Source organism: Palaemon carinicauda, chromosome 13, assembly GCF_036898095.1.
Source record: "Palaemon carinicauda isolate YSFRI2023 chromosome 13, ASM3689809v2, whole genome shotgun sequence".
Taxonomy (NCBI): domain Eukaryota; kingdom Metazoa; phylum Arthropoda; class Malacostraca; order Decapoda; family Palaemonidae; genus Palaemon; species Palaemon carinicauda.
The window spans coordinates 21,490,543-21,498,042 of NC_090737.1; the positions used below are offsets into that span (position 1 = coordinate 21,490,543).

Sequence of the window (7,500 nt, forward strand, 5' to 3'; positions counted from 1 at the left end):
TATATCTTTGGATAACCATATGTAATTCATCCATCATATTCTTACTTGATCATTCCATATCAAGTTTGTTTCCGAATAGCATGTGTCCCTTGATTTAACTGGAACTAATATCAAGGCTGCGACAGATTGTATGAATATATACATTTTCATTCCTCATTTTTATGTTAATAAACTATTATTAGTTTTTTTCTATATTTTCGGACTTTATTAATGATGATTATGATAATGATATGGAGGAGGAGGAGGAGGTTTCCCTTCGTTGTTCGTCAATATGTGATGAATAGACCCCATTTTTTATGCAATTGAGCAAATTCTAGTTCTCTTCTGTTATTATTATTATTATTATTATTATTATTATTATTATTATTATTATTATTATTATTATTATTATTATTAAATGCTAAGCTACAACCCTAATTGGAAAAGCAGGATGCTATAAGCCCAGTGGCCCCAACAGGGAAAATAGCCCAGTGAGGAAAGGAAAAATAAAATATTTTAAGAACAGTAAAAACATTGAAATAAATATTTCCTATATGAAATATAAAAACTTTAACAAAACAAGAGGAAGAGAAACTAGATTGAACAGTGTGACCGAATGTACCCTCAAGCAATAGAACTCTAACCCAAGACAGTGGAAGACCATGGTACAGAGGCTATGGCACTACCCAGGACTAGAGAACACTGGTTTGATTTTGGAGTGTCCTTCTCCTAGAAAGCAAATTAGCTTCTTTGAATTTAACATATTTTAGTTTAAAGTGAAATAAAATTAGAAAATGTTTGTTTACTTGCAATAATGTTTTTTTTTTATCGATATTTTAAGATTATTTTAGTGTAAATTGGAACAAATTTCCAAAATATTTGTTTGGGTAAAATAATTACAATAATGTAACAAAACTTTGATATGAATATAGACTATTTTTTTTTTATAAAGATAAATAAAATTCCCAAATCTTTGGGTGAATAATTGTAATGCTGCGATAGAGTTTTGATACTTTGGGCAATGTTTTCTATTATTTTTTTTGAAAACTTATCTCAATTATTTTTCCATTTTAATTCCAGGAAGAGGAAAGCAGGAGACAGCAGCCTTCATCCCATAACCGTAAGTATTTACAAGCTTGTTATTCCAAGGCCTTACTTCTTTGTTCTTGCCACATAACGAAAAATTGAAGTCAGCTTCTCATCCGTCATGTATAGAAAAGCCATCAGTAACTATTGGTAACAATTTCGTAATATCCAGGTAGTAATTTAAGCCCGGATTGGTGATTAGGATGTCACCTCGGAGGGCCCCCATCAATCACAGAGTTTATTGGCAGGTATGACAGAAAACGGATTTTTCAGAGACATTAAGCTTGGGAGAAAATGATACGACGTTGCGGGTACATGTTTACGGGCAAATTACCTCCTGTTCTCTTTCTTTGCTGCAGGGGTAACTACTTAGAACTGACAGGGGCGTATTTATCTGGCAATAACTGAAACTGTAATGGAGATGTAATCTATTTTGAAATCAAACAGGAAATAGTTTTTTTAGGGAAGGATTGTTTCGTGTTAAAGTTTTTTATGTTTATGATCGTATTGTGGTGTTAGATCGGTTGTAAATTCTTAACTCTACCAATGCATAATCGACAAATGGAAAATTGATCTTCCACGGATATTATTATTATTATTATTATTATTATTATATTATTATTATTATTATTATTATTATTATTACTAGCCAAGCTACAATCTTAGTTAGAAACGCAGGATGCTATGAGCCCAAGGACTCAAACAGGGTAATAGCCCTGTGAGGAAAGTAAATAAGGAAGTAAAAAACGATATGAGAAGTAAGGGATGATTGAAATAAAATATTTTATAAACAGTAACAACATTAAAACGGACATTTCATTTACAAAAAAAAAAAAAAAAAAAAAAAAAAAAAAAAAAAAAAAAAAAAAAAAAAAAAAAAAAAATTGTCAGCCTGTTGTAAATTCTTAGTCTACCAATGCATAATTGGCAAATGGAAAATTGGTCGTCCACAGATACGAGTGTCTTTAGTTGAAGTAATATGAAACATTTTAGGTCATTTTGGAACAAAATAATTGACTGATTCACTTGCATATCGATTCATTATTATTATTATTATTAGTAGTAGTAGTAGTAGTAATAGTTATTAATGTTTTCCTTACCTCACTGAACAAATGCTTGGCTAAGTCAAGGAAATTTTTATTCTCCTTCCTTGAGAGAATTCAAGAATATGGATTCTGTGACTGACATACACACACCCCCATATCTCCTCGACCATCACCTTCCCCCTCTCTCCTTAACCCCCTTTCCCCCTCTCTCCTCAACCCCCCCTTCCCTCCTCAACCCCCCTCAACCCCTTTCCATGGCGGGAGCGTATGGTATGAAGAATTTGCTGAGTGAGCGTTGCTTGATGGCCCGGAAAACTGGGCGGTGAGTTCCATTCAACGGAATTGATCCTGGGATGCTAAGATATATGCTGATATCATCTCTCACTCGTCCGTTTCTCTTGAAATTTTATATATGGATATTGATTCGAATTACGATGGGGGTTGGGGGTGGCGTTAAGCCTTGGATTATGTGAAGTGAAAATTAGAAATGGGGACTTTTTCACTTTTCATTGTGTGTGTGTGGGGGGGGGGGAATTCTTCTCTTTTCATTATTTTTTTTTTTTTAACAATGATGGATCGTCAATTTCACTCGGTAGAAAGCATCATGACATCTGATATCTTTGTTCAATTTCTCTAACGAAAAATTGACTTGACTTCACATAGTTCTCGTACTGTATTGCTTTTTCAAGTTCGCATGATTCATGACAAAATGATTTATCAAATTTGTTTTAATTTTAGAGAGATTGTTCATGGTTTTGTAAACTAGATTTATTATTCACCCTTTTTACAAAGTATGTATTCGATATGAAATAGTGTAAACGAAACTGTTATATTGAAGGTTTAAGCGAACGTTCGGTAACTGGAGAAATGCTTAAGAGGTAACTAACGAAATCAGGTAATCTAATGCCCTTATTCAACCTTTACCTTAAGGAAGTAAGAAATAGAAAAGGTGGGTTTAGTATGTATTAACTCTTAAATAAAGCAATACATATTCGCCTAAAAAGGAGGGGAATGGTTAAGGAAATCTGAGAAAACCGACACTAGGGTGCAAGTTTTAAATCTCTGCTGCAGATGCATAAGACTTTCTCGGATAGGTTTTGCGGAGAAAATTTGGGATTTAGGCTGTCTTCGTTGGTCGATCTGAAACTAAAGGCTCGCGTTAGATTAATTTAAAACTAGTTTTTTTTCGATGATTATTAGACCGGTTTAAGATGATTTACGGGTCTGCTGGCTTAATATGTAGTCTTTACATACCTTGCATACGCTTAAAAATTTGACGTAAAAATAAAGAAAAGTTAAAATCCTTGAATAAATGTTACCGGGCATTTACCTTTTTAAAAATAAATAAATTGACGTAGAGGAGTGATATTACGGCCACCAACCTGTAAAAGATAATAACAAAGTAAGGTAGAATTACGGTCGCCTGTATTTTACTGAAATACGGATGAGAACTGTATAATTTTACGGAGAATTTCCGTTTAAAGTTACGTGTTTTTGACAGTGTATTTTTTTACTTATTTTACTTAAGCTACCGGAGTCTAAAGCGATGTCAGGCAGGGCAGCCGACCGGAACTACGGTCTACCCCTAAGCCAAAAGTAAGTCCTTAGAAGGCAAACGTGCTTATCCATAAAGAAATAGGAAAAAAAGAACGTTATAGCAGATATAAAAAATTAGACCAGTCTCCTTTAGCTAGGAAAATTGTGGCTAGAATAATGAGTTAGGTATAGCAATAGTAAAAACACCATGCTCAACAGGAAATGGTGTTTTCTTGATTTTGTATTAAGAAAAGAAAAACCACAGCAGTATTCTTCAACAAGTCTTGAAAGTATTGACATTAGAATGTGACATCGGAGACAACTAACTATTCGTGATCGCTCAAACTTAATTTCCAGTGGACGTTTTGGATTATACAATAGTTGCTTATTTTTTTTTTTATTACAAATTATCTATGGCTGGTGCATCTCGAGTAGATAGGGTTAGGAACGAAGTAGTGAAGGTGAGAACGGTTGTAAAAAATGAGTTAGCAGCTTGAGTGGATATGAATGTGTTGAGGTGGTTTGTCCTTGTTGAGAGAATGGAAAATGGCTGTCCTGCTAAAGAAGGTGATGAATGCAAGAGTTGATGGGAGAAGTACAAGAGGAAGGCCAAGGTTTGGGTGGATGGATGGAGTGAAGGAAGCTTTGGGTGATAGGAGGATAGATGTGAGAGGCAAGAGAGCGTGCTAGAAATAGGAATGAATGGCGAGCGATTGTGACGCAGTTCCGGTAGGCCCTGCTGCTTCCTCCTGTGCCTTGGATGACCGCGGAGGTAGCAGCAGTAGGGGATTCAGCGTTATAAAGCTTTGCCTGTAATGGATAACGGGGGAGGGGTGGGCTGTGGCACCCTAGCAGTACCAGCCGAACTCGGTTGAGTCCCTTGTCAGGCTGGGAGGAACGTAGAGAGGAAAGGTCCCCCTTTTTTTTTTGTTTCATTTGTTTGATGTCGGCTACCCCCCAAAATTGGGGGAAGTACCTTGGTATATATATATATAATATATATATATATATGTACAAATTATCTATCGCGCAGAAACTGTTCTCGATGTCTAGTTAGTTATCAATTTCTTATTCCTTATTTTGTGGTATATTAAGAATTTAAGCAGTTTATTACAATATATGTATTTGGCTACTGATAAACTAATTTATTGTACAACGTCGTGGTGACACATTTAAATATTACACTACTGATATGTTGGGATTAATGGCGAAATTTATATGAACTAAATGGGGATTCTTATTACCTCGTGAGTATCCAGCGGCCGGGTTTTTTTTTTTTTTTTTTTTTTTTTTTTTCTTACTCGCGATTGATTTTATATCACTTCCATAGTTTTTACTTGAAATATAAATATTTTGTTTTTATTTTATTGCTTTTCATTATTGATACAGAATAACTTTTTTTCATTCTATTGCATTTCAATAAAGTAATATTTGAGTTTATATGATACCTCTCTAATTTAGATGTTTAAATTCACTGTTAAAAACATTTCCGTAAAAATATACTGATCTTAGTCGTAGTTCAGTAAAATACAGTCGACCGTAATAATATTTTACCTAACTTTGTTATTATCTTTTACGGATTGGTGACCGTCATATCAATCCTTTACGTCAATATATCCGTTTTTAAAACGGTAAAATCCTGGAATAAATGTTGCCTGGCTGTTATTGTTTTTTTTTTTTTTTCGGCAAATTTTCAAGTGTTGCGTTTACATTCAGGTATCCCGTAAATTTTGAGTTAGTGGTTTTGATAACACCATTTCTTTTTTAATGGTTATCAAAGCAATTGCTTGCTCTTGAGTGTTCATTCTGTTCATGATGATCAGAAACAGTACCCGAAAAGGGAGAAACACCTTTTAATAATGATACGGTACTGCTTCTAGATAATCTGATTCCCTAATTCTTGTTGGTGAAGCGGGTGAGTAAGATAAACGAGTTAGTCAGGCAACAGAAGTCTCACTGAATTTATTGGATATTTGGAAATAATGATTGGGAGAGAACCAAGAGTCGAGATACAGTGAAAGCGAGAAATCCTGAAAAAAGAGGAGAGAAGTCAAAAGTATTTGATATTTGCCAAAGGATGAAGGGAGTTAATATAATTTACTAAAGGATACACTGTTAAAAATATTCATTAAAAACAGTAAATGCCTGGAAACATTTATTCCAGATTTTTTACGGATATATTGACCTAAAGGAGTGATATTACGGTCACCAACCCGTAAAATATTGAACAAAGTATGGTAAAATTATGGTCGCCTGTATTTTACTGAAATATGGCTGAGAACGGTATAATTTTACGGAGAATTTCCGATTAAAATTAGTTTTTTTAACAGTATAGTTTTGTGTAGGATGTGTCTAGAAGTAAGATTTAAAATTCTCTCTCTCTCTCTCACTCTCTCTCTCTCTCTCTCTCTCTCTCTCTCTGTGGCAGTGGATCGACACATCAACTGTATCTTTGATTCACTTCGGTCATTCGGATCCTTAGTTAAGATTTACTTACTTAAACACCCCCCCTCCCATCCCTGTATCCCATATACCTAAGCATTAGCAACCCCCCCCCCCCATCTTTGCTCTTTTAGCATCATTACAAATCATCACCACCATCGAGAAGGATGACGATGATTTATACGTACACCAATCCTTCCAGTTATCCCCATTCGCTCTCCCCTCTCCGTAAAATCGCAACAGATAATAGACACGTCATAAAACACGTCGGCGTCGATATTCCGTCTGCCGCTACGAATGGACACGGACCATTTCGAAGCCAGCGCGTCCCCCCGTAAATGTCGCGGGCGGCCGGCGGTACGACTTCCTTGGATCCGTGGCGAAATTTATTTGTGTTTCCCGTCTAGAAGCTCTCTTAGTGGGCTTCATTGCCAGTACTTATGTTCTACTATGTTCCTCTCTCCCCTTTCCCCCTTTCCCGTTATTCATTCATTCTTCCCCCTTTCCATTTCCCTTGGTGCTTGGTATCTCGTTTCTTTTGATGTTCCCTCTCGTGTTTTGTTTTCGAAGGTCAATGTTTTGTCTTGATCAGATCATTGTCTTTCCAGATTTGATCAGTTTGGTAACTATGTTAAGTTTCTACTTGCATTACCTCTGGCTTTCTTTCTAGGACTATTAGTACGCATACTAACATTACAGTATAGTATTAGTATTTTTTAGGCACTACTGTTAGTACTTCCAATAGTGCTATAGTATTATTAGTAGTTTTTTAATATAATGAAGATACTTTACTTCTGTTAGCATATAATATTTAGGTACTACTACTGTTAGTACTTTCATTAGTGCTATAGAAGTATTAGTAGTTTTAATATTATAATGAAGTTACATTGCTTCTGTTAGCATATAATAAGTATGTACACTAATACACATCATACGATGTGTCATGTTGGATAAGAGAGTATTCCTAAGTAAGATTTTCTGGCCACGTCTTGGAACCTCCAAACTTACATATAGCAATGGAGCAATCGACTACATCAAGAAGCAGGCCAAAGATCTGAGAGTTAGAAGTTAGGGTAACAATGAAAAGTATATTAAAGGCTAGAAAATAAATGTTATGTTAATAGTTTACAAATTTTTTGATAAAATTATCCGTATTAAATGTTAGATTCAATGATCTAGATGGTTGCAGAAACAGCTCGTTCGTCTATTATGAAATTCAAAGACCATGTGGCCGATGTGATAACGTCCCTGACTGGTGAACGCCAGACTGGGGTTCGAGTCCCTGCTCAAACTCGTTAGTTTCTTTGGTCGCTGTAACCTCACCATCCTTGTGAGCTAAGGATTAGGGTTTGTTGGAGCCGATAGATCTATTTGCTGAGTCATCAATAACCATTGCCTGGCCCTCCTTGGT

At 35.3% G+C, this 7,500-nt stretch overlaps 1 protein-coding gene and 1 long non-coding RNA gene across 2 annotated transcripts in view; one reads left to right on the forward strand and one right to left on the reverse strand.

Moving 5' to 3' along the window:
- Positions 1-7,500, reverse strand: part of LOC137651462 (T-box transcription factor TBX3-like) — a gene marked incomplete at its 3' end in the record, with an annotated part of 396,907 nt that overhangs the window by 98,531 nt on the left and 290,876 nt on the right. The window lies entirely within an intron of this gene.
- The window catches only part of LOC137652207 (uncharacterized), a 155,127-nt gene that overhangs the window by 68,308 nt on the left and 79,319 nt on the right, over positions 1-7,500 (forward strand). Inside the window, exon 2 of the long non-coding RNA XR_011046220.1 lies at positions 1,060-1,099. This is a non-coding gene — a long non-coding RNA (uncharacterized lncRNA). The remainder of the gene's footprint in view (positions 1-1,059; positions 1,100-7,500) is intronic.